The sequence below is a fragment of the Pleurodeles waltl genome, chromosome 10 (assembly GCF_031143425.1).
Source record: "Pleurodeles waltl isolate 20211129_DDA chromosome 10, aPleWal1.hap1.20221129, whole genome shotgun sequence".
Taxonomy (NCBI): domain Eukaryota; kingdom Metazoa; phylum Chordata; class Amphibia; order Caudata; family Salamandridae; genus Pleurodeles; species Pleurodeles waltl.
Window position 1 is genome coordinate 378,253,201 of NC_090449.1, and position 12,072 is coordinate 378,265,272.

Below are 12,072 nucleotides of genomic sequence, written 5' to 3' on the forward strand. Positions count from 1 at the left end.
GGATATTCAGACAGCAGACAACCATCCTTGGCCTCAGGGAACAAGATGTCATGAGGATGTACTGACTGAACCGGAAGTCCATTGTATGCCTGCTGCACCACATTGTGCCGCATATCACAGCAAGGGTGCAAACTCCTACAACTATTCCATCTATGACAAAACTCCTCACTGTCCTTCATATGCTGGCATCTGTATCTTTTCAGATAATGGGGGCACAAATTGCTGGTATGTCGTAGCCAAACCCTTTTGGTCTTCCTACCTAAGGTCCTGGATGCAATCATTTGACTCATGCCCCACCACATCTGCTTCCCAAACACCCAGCAACTGCAACAGGAGACCAAGCAAGGTTTCTACCAATTTGCTGGGTTCCCGCATGTGCTGAGTGCAAAGGTCTGCACCTATGTCTAACTGGTGCCACCTGCAGCAACCAAAAATCTATATAGGAAATGCAGGCACACCCATACAATCAATGTGCAGGCCATTTTGGACCACCATAGGTTCTTCACTAACATCCTTGCAAATATCCCAGCAGCATCCATGATGCCTACATATTCTGCCATTCAACTATTTATGAGTGTTTATGAGTTGGGCAATATGGCAATGGACTACTCGTAGGTAAGCCACCATACCAATCATTACACACACAACACACGAACCATGTAGGACAATCAAGACACACACTTCTCTAAATGTACATGAGCAGGGGAACACAGATGTGCAGGTAACAACACACATGCAACATACCACACTACAATGCAATCATTGCACAACATAAACACATACAGCCACATGTACTTAACACAGCCACAACCTGACTGGCACACAATGTGTTAACAGGTGGAGCACTGTTCCCTTTGCATACAGAATCTGCCCACAAATCATATGTGTCCATTGGTTGACAACTAAATACATATCCCACTCACATTACACCAAAGAATAGCTCAGCTATGCCAATGGCATAGGCCATGGCCATTTAAAGAAATTCACACATAGGCACAGCCCCACGTAATTGATGGTGAGTATGCCTCTGGCATCAACTATATCAAATGACACCCAGGTGGTACCATTACCAACTACATGTCATCTACATCTACCTCACATACCTGTAGTGTGCACAAACACCTGTCTGCTGCATTATGTCACACTCAGGGGATACAAATTAACCTGCCATGAAAGACCATGGAGCAGAATCATGAAAAATGGAGCAGCACCTACTCCAGTGCCCCCTCACATGCATCCCTTAGCACCCCCTAACACCACCATGTCTGTTCGTATACTAGAAGCAGTTCACCATGGTGCAGACTTTGTGCAAAACTGTAAAGATCATGGAGGCCATAGTAGGACTCAGCAGGAGTATAGAGGACATACCTGACCTTACATACACCATACATAGGGACCCATGTGAAAAATAGGTGGCCTCCCTCCCAAAGCCTGCACTATGCATGTGTTGAAAGTGTCTGTGATAAATCATGTACTTGAAGCTAGGAGATACTACTACACCAAATTTGATCATCCTACAAATGTGTGATACATACCCTCGTCCAATTGATGGCTGGCACAACCATCATCTGCCACAAAGGGTCACTAAGGCCCTCATTCTGTCTTTGGCGGGCGGCGGTCGCCGCCCGCCAAAATCAGGCCGCCGAAAGACCGCTATGTGGTCAAAAGACCGCGGCGGCCATTCTGGCTTTCCCGCTGGGCCGGCGGGTGCCCGCCAAAGGAGCACCCGCCGGCCCAGCGGGAAAGGCCCTGCAACAATGGAGCTGGCGGAGTTGCAGGGGTGCGACGGGTGCAGTTGCACCTGTCGCGATTTTCACTGTCTGCAATGCAGACAGTGAAAATCTTTATGGGGCCCTGTTAGGGGGCCCCTGCACTGCCCATGCCAGTGGCATGTGCAGTGCAGGGCCCCCCATGGGCCCCACAACACCCGTTCCCGCCATCCTGTTCCTGGCGGTAAAAACCGCCAGAAACAGGGTGGCGGGAAGGGGGTCGGAATCTCCAGCAGCGCCGCCATGGAGATTCAGCCCATGCAGGGGAAATCCGGCGGGAAACCGCCGGATTCCCTTTTCTGACCGCGGCTTTACCGCCGCCGTCAGAATGGGCTGGGAAGCACCGCCAGCCTGTTGGCGGTGCTTCCGTGGTCCCTGGCCCGCCAGGGTCGGAATGACCGCCAAGTGTTGCACTGCATGGATAGTGCCACATGGTAACATGGACAGCATAGTTTGGCTTTGTAAGGCTACCATTGTGTCTCTACATCTGACACCATTGTGGTACAAGGAGGTGGTAGGTCCCATCCAACAATAGGACTCTGTCTCAAATACGGACTACATAACACATATTTACATTGGTTTAACCATCAGTTTGGAATCAATATGAAAATTCTGAGGTCCCTGAGCTACAACCCAAGATTGTCATGCCCATCAACACAGACCTATTAAACCATTTCACAAAAACAGGAAAATACACTATACCACAAGCAAGTCTGAGTCACCACTCCACCTCCAACTAACAGCTGCCATGGCATATTCCAAAGCACTATCAAGCTTTACCAACACATCTTCTCTCATTCCTTTGCAGCCGATCAAGGGTACAGCAAACAGCCATGTTTAATGAATCCATTTGCCAATCCAGCAACGGTGGAAGAGCATGCATGTAATGAAGGGCACAGAAGAACACGCAATGTGGTGGAGAGGACATTTGGGCTTCTTAAGTCAAGGTTCAGATGTCTGGCCCATACCAGAGGAAGTCGCTTGTATTCTCCACCACTGGTATGTAAAATCATACTGGCATGTGCTATCCTCCATAACATATGTATAAGAACAAATGTTCCCTGGGATGAACAGGTTGACGTCCCCAACGAGGAGGAGGATGATGATGGAGCAGCTAATTGGGAGGGTAAACAACAGTGCACTGCTGCAGATGTTCGCATGAATATCCATATAGTACAGAACTTTTATACATTGTGACTGGACTATTATCATCACATTGCAAATAGCACAAAAAAAATACTTTGCACCTCAATCTGCTTGGTCTACTCATTCACCACTACATATACCATTTAAACGTAACTCAAACCTCAGGGAGCAGGTAAGAAACACAATAGTTACAAGTATGGTAGCAACATCGTTTGTGATGCAAGAGGGTCTACTGCCTCCATTTCATATATCAGTGGCACGCAATTCACAGCCATTTGACTCCTGAAGGCCTAGATCCATGCATCACAACATATATTGTGCCATCAAGTGGGTAAGTTGCTAATTCCTGGTCCTTTCCCCACATCAACAGCACGCCTAGCAAGACGTATGCAAGGGGGGCACACATAAGGTAGAGGCTGTGATCAAATGGTGTTTAAGTAATATAGGAACTGAACACTGTCACATCTCGGGGTGATTGCTGCTTTGCCTACATGGTGCATGTGTGACAAGGGGGACATCATTGGTAGCTATGGACCTTCAGTAATTGAACAGTGGTTGTAACCAATGTTAGCGGTGGAGCCTGCACAGTGTGTCCATGAGATTATGTCCTGGCACTGCCACTGGGCACAACCTTGACACATGGTGGACTCTACCTCACTTATGGCACACACAAATCAAATCAAATTATACTTTATTTCGGCTGGAAGCCATAAAAGTAAGCAATAAGACATCATATCATAATTGAGCAGCATATCAGTTATAAATGGAAATCAGTAAGAAATACCACATTATACATTTCAAACCCTGAATAAATTATAAAATCACTTTTTGTAAAACCAATGCAAAACAGACATTGTTCTTAAAATCTTAATATCCTAAGGTATTAGGTATATGATGTGATGGGCTATTATATCTTAACTCCAGTAAGTTAATGACTTGTTATGTTAAATAGATAAAATCTAAAACCAATATGTTAAAACACACAATTATAGCAATTCTCTGGTTCTTATAGCCCATGCACTTTGCAAATATCTTGCAACTGAAAAAACTATTTTGTCATTTGTATCAGTTGTCAAGATACGTACAGCTGTATTCCATTCCCTTATCCCCATTGACCTACATAGCGGGGCAATCCACTTCTTCCTAGGCGCCAAATATCTAGGGCAGAAAAACATAAAGTGCGCAAGTGACTCTGTTGACTTTTGGCAATAATGACAAAATATTGAATTACAATCCTCCACTCTCCATCGTGCAGTAAATGTCTTTAGCGGGAGTATCCCTAACCTGAACTTAATAAAAAGTGTTTCGGTATAGGGAGGATTTACGTTGTCCATATAGGCCTCAAATTTGGGGCTTCATTTATGGTCCAGAAACTGTAGCGTCTGACTGCCTTGATTTTTCGCTCAAATTTGCACCAGGATGTTCTCCCAATGGCACCTATTTATACGCTCTTTTACTTCCTTGGTCAGGTTATGAGGAGCATTCCACACCTCCTCCATTTTAAGGATTTTGCATATATCTCTGATGTGTCTAAACCAAGGGATCTTTAATACACAATCACCTACAAGAAACTCCTTTAATACTATATGGAGGGTGGACAGATAATCAGAAGTCCAAAGACGCACCCAATACTTAAGTGGTCTTAGTGCAATTTCATTGTGGATCTCGTTTAAGGCTAGGTCGAATCTAAGCGGAGTGAGAGGGGTACTCATCGGCAGTCGCAGAAAGTTTAGTAGGAAACGGTTTTCTACCATAGTCAAACACCTGGAATTAGTGTGTGCTGCGACTGCCTTTGCTTTATAGAGAGTAATAGCAGGTGATATCTCCCCTTGCGCAATATTAGCAATTTTCCTCCCTATCACTGATGACCAATGCCTTAAAACTGTCAGACTCTTCCCAATCTGTGCCAACCATTTTTGGTCATCGCTTGGCCTAATCCCCAGGTAATCGAATTGGCTGACTCTCTCCACTGGTTGGCCTGCTATGGTAATTTTCCCCCTGAACAGTTTGTGCGGCTTAAAAGCCATAAACTTTGATTTTGTTGGATTTATTTCAAGTCCTCTATTTTAAAACAAAAATTATAAAAAGCATCCAATTCATTTTGCAAGCCCATGGGTGTTCTCGAGATTAATAGGGTATCGTCAGCAAACATTAAAATGGGGACAGAGGCTCCAGCAAGCTTTGGGGCATCATGGTTGCAGTGTAACAGTTGGTCCACCGCACCATTAATGTAGAGATTAAACAAAGTTGGGGCAAGAATACACCCCTGCCTAACCCCGCTGTTGACAGGTATAGCTTCTGTTAAATCGCCACTTTGGGCCCATCGTACTTGAGCGTACATCCCCTTGTGGAGATACCTAATCAGTCTTAGTAGTTCTCCATCAAGTTGATAACTCTCCAAAACATTCCACAATAGGTCGTGGGGAACCATGTCAAAGGCAGCTTTTAAGTCAATAAAAGCTACATACAAATGGCTTTTATTCAGTAACAGATTTTTCCAACAAAGGAGGTTAAACCTGAATACCTGATCTATTGTACTCATTCCTTTCCTGAATCCTGCCTCGAAGTCGGAAAGAATATGAGAATCCTCTATCCATGCCTGTAGTCTATTCAATACCTGCTTGCTAAATATTTTTTTACTGACATCAAGTAGGCTGATTGGCCTATAGTTAGTAGGTTCTTCCCTTGGCCTTGTCTTGTAAATAGGGACTATGATTGCTCCTTGCCACGTGGGGGGAAGTCTTCCCCCCCTCAGTATCTCATTGCTGAGCACATTTAAATACAGAGATCAAGTTGTCGGTCGGGACAGATATAAATCACCTGGGATACCATCCATCCCACGGGCCTTCCCTCTACGTACTGATTGGAGAGCGAGAGTTGTTTCTTTTAAGGAGAAAAAATCCAGAGCAAATTTGGGTGGTATAGTTCTCCCAGCAGGTGATGTATTAGCAACAAGTTCATTAGATTTAAATAGTGGGATAGTAGTACTATTAATTTGAGGTTTTCTATATACCTTATTAAAATGTGTCATCCAGGTTTCTGGCTGGATTACAGGGTAAATCTCCACGTCTTGAGAGCTGCCTTTGTCTGCCACTAATTTCCAAAATAGTTTAAAATCCTTCTCATGAAGTGTATCTACCAGCCCATTCCAATATTTGGTTTCCCACTCTTTTTTTGTGTTTTTGAGTGCAACTTTGTACGCAACCCTGGATTCTCTTATCTCTCGGTAGCTCCCTGCCTTTAATGCTCCCAGTAAATGTATTTTGGCCTGGCGACAGGAGTTAGAAAACCAGCTTGCCGGTCTAATCCCAATCGCTGTCTGCCTCCTTACTACCTGGAAGTGTGGTTTTAGCCGTTTGGTCAAAATACTATGCAAGCTGATCAGATATACCAATAAAATATTTGTATGGTTCAATGGGAAGAGCGTTGTTGCAACTATTCTATAAACAGATAGCGGGAAGTTTACATCATCTTCCACCCATTCCCATTTTACATTTTTGTAATTGTTCGTAATAGGTAGGACATTGCCCTTGGCCCATGTTGCCAATGTTTTACAACTAAATGAGATTGTAGAAAAGACGGTACTCAGGGCTTGATGGTCACTATCATTTCGAGGGAGAACAACCATGTCAATAAGAGATTTCCAGAGAACGTCGTCTACTAAAACGTAATCAAGATGGCTAGCATATGGACCTCTCCAGTATGTGGGCGCGGCCGGGGTGTCTGACCTGGTGTTCCCGTTTACTATTCTTAACCCCTTTGATGTTATTAGATCTTCTAGTAGATTTAATGTTCCCCCTTTTTTCTTAGTCATGGCTCGAACCGGCCCAGATCTATCCCATGGCTCTGCAAACTGAATTTCTTTTTGCTGATTAACATCTGTGGAATTCAGTTGCATATTGAAATCTCCTGCAGCAATTAAGGCCTGGCCTCCCGGTAGACAGTTGAGGAAATCTGTTACCATACTCATCAGTGCAGTCTGAGTCCTTTGAGTGCCAGGTCTAACAGATATGTTTACAATTACTATGCTAACGGGCCCCCTGGCAGTGCTTAGTTCCACCTCAACGGCTAATAGATCCCTTATAGGAGTTGTTAGCTCCTTCACCTTTGGGAACAGATCGTATTTTAACCAGATTATCAAACCCCCTGACGCCCTGCCAGATGGTGAGGGAAGCGCGGTCTTCTGGAAGGTCCAGTAGCCTTCTCTGTTGATCGCTGATGATACCCATGTCTCCTGTAGTAAAATAATATGGTGTTGATCTATAAAACTGCACCAGTCAGGGTTAGCTGATTTCTGAAGCAGCCCTGCCACATTCCAAGATAGGAACCTAATCGGAGGGTCAAGACCATCCCCCATGTCTAACGGGTTCTCTCTGATCTCATTTAGACAAGGCATTGCTCTAAGGTCCAACTCCTCTAGTAGATCACTATGATGTGCTTCAGGCTCCGCTCCCCCGATGTACAATATCTGGTTACTTGGCATAAGAGGGTCTGGATTGGATATACCATCTCTCCCAGCCTTCACCTTGGGGGCTTCACGTCAATCTATTGCTGAGTTTGGGCTACTCTTTTGGTCCCTTCTAGGAGTACGTGTATGCAGGGCCATTGGGGTATTATATCTCTCTTGGGAAAACAGATTTGCCGAAGATTGGGGGATTTTTTGGGCAAGTGACACTTGTGATGAGATATCGGGTCTCACTCTAAAATCAAGTGCCAAAAGACCCTTTACTAGACTCTGACTGCTCAGTTTAAGCCCTATAAAGTCTGTTGTTGAACCTGTTCTTGTATATCTCTGAGCGGTAGCTATGTTGTCCCTTATAATAGAGCTGCACTTCTTCGTCCCCCTTATCCAATGGATTACTTTGTTTATGAGAGAATCTCCTTGCTCCTTTTGACCATTGCTTAGCTTGGGTACATTTATCATGTATATATCATGATCACTATGTCTGACCTGACTAGGGGGGGCATTTCTGAAAGGGCCTGTGGACCTTTTGTCTAAAAATAAATTTCTATGCACCTCACAGTTAGGTCCTCTGATACGCATTGTATCACACTTGTTAGAGGCACCCACAACAGGAGATAGGCCTTTGCCCCCATGAAAGTTCTGCTTTACCACTTCAGTCCTTTTACCCCTACACATTCCTATCATAGATGTTCCAGCTAATTGGGTTTGCTTGGCCAGGGAGTTAGGATCAGATTTGGGTGATAGTTTCCTTATGTCCCCAATTACAGCAGATATGCCATCCAGTTTCTTATATATCATATGGCTAAAGGATGTGAGGTACTCTCTAAGGCTCAGAATTTTGGCTCTTATCTGTACTAACTGTGACTCAGCGGGTTCTTCCCTCTGTCTGACTGAAGACGTTAGTGGCTCCTCTATCTCCCTTTGCCTACTCTTCTCTAATTCAGGTGACGTCAATAGGGCGAGTGGAGAAAAATGGTTATTGCAATTTATAAGTGGGAACACACCACCCTGGTGGCTAGGCTGGCTCTGTTTAGGGCTCTCTAATAGGTTGTTTGAATTTCCTAACTTATTAAGTTCTAAATTAGATCCCTGTAATGTAGGCAACTGTGATTCTCTGCTCACAGGGGCAAAGAAGGATTTTATATCATTAGTAGTAGCAGTCACACCTTTCTTGTGGGATTTTGAAGGCTTAGTAGCTAACAGGCTTTCCACTTCCTCAATAAGTTCGTCAATTTGAGTCAGAGTACAGTTTTTGGCAGCGTGTCGAGGAACTTTCTTTGCCCCTCCCTGCTCAGTGGAATTACCACTGGCTTTCCTCTTCCCCATCCTAATAGGTTGTTAATAATATCCTCAGGTTGATTGTCACACAAGGAAGAAGGGGAAAAAGAAAAGAAATATGAGCACAGCAGCAGTATATGGAAATTCTAACTGACCTAGTTGCAATAACTAAGTGCTAGTGTTTGAATTTTGCTTTACTTATACTGAGAGTTGGATCCAGTCCTGAGGTGGCAATAAAAAACAAATAAGCAAACGCCAAAACAGTACCTCCAGGCAGACACGCGCCTGTGTGCCACCTAATCCTACAGTCTTTGGAGGGATGTCGGGGGGCCCTGCCCTGCCTCTTCCTGGTGATGACGGTCAAAGGACGGGCCTGCCCTTGGCCCGGGCTTTGCCTGGGCTCCGCCCGCGCACGTCCCCCGAGGCGGGAGCGCGAAGGGGCTTTAAAGGGCTTCTGCCCCTCCTCCTCCTTGAAGCCAAAAAACACGGCGCGCGTCCTGTGGAGCGGGAGCGCTGTCTGCAGTCAAAGGGCTCCTGCCCCTCCTCCTCTGGCCACACAAACGCATCTCCAGCGAGGCGGGAGCGTGAAGGGGCTTTAAAGGGCTCCTGCCCCTCCTTCTCCTTGAGGCCAAAAAACACGGCGCGCGCGTCCCGCGGAGCGGGAGCGCTGTCGGCAGTCAAAGGGCTCCTGCCCCTCCTCCTCTGGCCACACAAACGCGCTTCCCGCGAGTCGGAGCGCAAAGGGGCTTTTAAGGGCTCATGCCCCTCCTCCTCCTTGAAGCCAAAAAACACGGCGCGCGTCCCGCGGAGCGGGAGCGCTGTCGGCAGTCAAAGGGCTACTGCCCCTCCTCCTCTGGCCACACAAACGCACTTTGGCTGTGGAGTGTGCTATGGGTTGCCAGACAAATGAAGCAGCTATGGATGCTGAATCAGTATCCACACATATGACCCATTGTCAGGATCTAAGAATTTAATGCACCACCAAATAGTTGTCTGGGTGGAATGTAGGCGGAGTGTGTTACACTCCCTATGTACATAAGATGCACATTTGTCACACAAATCTGCTGTCTTGACACATGTCTACAGCAATTCCAGATAAATGTGTGAAGACTGGTGTACAGGCATGTGTCCTAGGTAGCAAAGGGTTTGCTCATACCAACAATGCTTGATATGTGTCACCATGGTTACCTAGTATCCTCTGTATAAAAACATCACACAGCACATAGCAATACACACCACTCATTGTCATTCACATGGCAGAACAAGTAAAAGGTAGAAACAGTTACAAATTATCCAATACATGTTTTGGGCTCCATCATTGCAATCAGGTGTGGGATGTGCAACTATGTCTAGCAATGTTCAGAAATGTCAGAGACCCTTCAAATAAATGAATGGGAGTAGATGTAGCTATATGTGTTGCATCATTCAGTCATGGCAAGAGTTACCTAGGTTGTGGCATACTGGAAGAAATGCATACCCATGTTAAACGGAGGACGTGGCTGGACAGCTGAGAGATACCCACAGATACTTGCAAATACCACATGGGGGTCACTTGGAGAAAACACAACTTGTGTGGCAGGTGTAATGTCATGGGTGAGTGGCACAAATTACATCTCACAAATACCACTAGTGGGACAGTAACTATCATGTAGCCAGTAGTAGAAGATGTGTTCATTACAATTTATACAAGTCACTTGCTGCATCTTGTCCATGTATGACCAGACAATATTGCTGCAGAAGATGTGTACAAAGTGCAAGCAGCCTAAAGAATGGGAGCAATGTAGGAGACAATAAGTAGCTTACAAGTATTGCAGTAAAACGTGGAGAAGGAACACAGATAGATCAATACTGACTGTGCAATACATCAATCTCTACATGTGAACATCCAACATATATACAGAGAGGGTGGCCAGGTCAGTATATAACACAGTCATCTTTCCCACTATCATAACCTGATAGTTGTCCATCACATGCCAACATGACAGGAAGCAGTGACAGATAACAGCATCTTTACTCTGGCATGTTCCTAAAATAGAAGTCACAACAGATATACAACCCCTAATCAAGATGCCCATGGAAATGACTAAGGACATCAAATGATGAGACATCCCCTAAACATGCAAGTACCCAGTCCTCTGTACATGAGACGGGAAGGCTGAAAGCAAGTACGGCAGAGGAAAGTGTGAAATCCCAGTCTGTTTGAGCACAATAGTGCATGTGTCTGTCTGCAGGGAAGGGTACATTGTTCTGTTGAATAGCAACTATGAAGAGGCTAGATCCCCGCTCAAAACACCCTAACACCACTGCTCTGGCTACATAAACTTATAACACTGTCAGGGGCCTGATGCATGTACACAGTGGCCTGAGTAAATTGAAACTCCATAAAACTGCCCCTTCACATGCAACCATGGGTTTGTGTTGCCATACAAACTCCCACAGTAGTGATGAAGATTAGGATGCCATCTATGCAAGATTGCAACACTGTTACACAGCAGTATGCCATTGTATGTGACAGTCATAACAAACATGATATGGACAGATGTGAGTGCCTAGTTGGTGGCATGCACACATATACCAGATAGCACACATGTACCACCGAAATGGCTCAGGCATGGTAATGTGTATAGGGTTCTGAACAAAAGGTAACATACCACAAAAGTAAGGGCATATGTATCACAAGATCTGTGACTGAAAGAAATGACCTCCACATGTGTTGTGACATACTGAAACATAGGTGGCACTGATATGACTACACAAGCATTTGTCAAAGTCCAACATGCATCCATACAGGAAGATAGTTATGTGAGGTTTCATATCAGATGAACACACCACTGTGGTTATATGTTACTGAAATGACACTACACATATCTTTACACACACACAGCATATAGCAACCTTCAGTGACACATGTGTAATACTGTCTCCGTCAACAAAGATGCATGGGGAACTATATGTCACACATGTAGTAGAGCATCATGAAGGCAAAATCAACAACATACCACAGAGGGGACACACATGCAAATTGGCAGGGGTAATGTGATGTTAACCCAGTCCTAGTCCATTGCATCTTCTGAGTACCAACTGTCCTGGCTGTCGCGTGCCTTACCATGCTTTGGATATAGGCCATCATATATTTTGTGTTGTTGGTCTGTGTACATTTGTATATCAAACATAAGAATGTAGTACTCCCACACATAAGTGTTCACACACATATGTACACTCATTTTACACATGTGCTAACATGTATGTGGACACAGCGTAGCTACACATGCATATATGCACAAGGTATGAGTAATCGCATGCAGCAGACTCATAAACAAACCTATAGATTCAACATACCAATGTTACTGTAAGGATATGACTGGATAGTTACACACATGTAGCCACACCATAATTACAACATTATTGCATAGC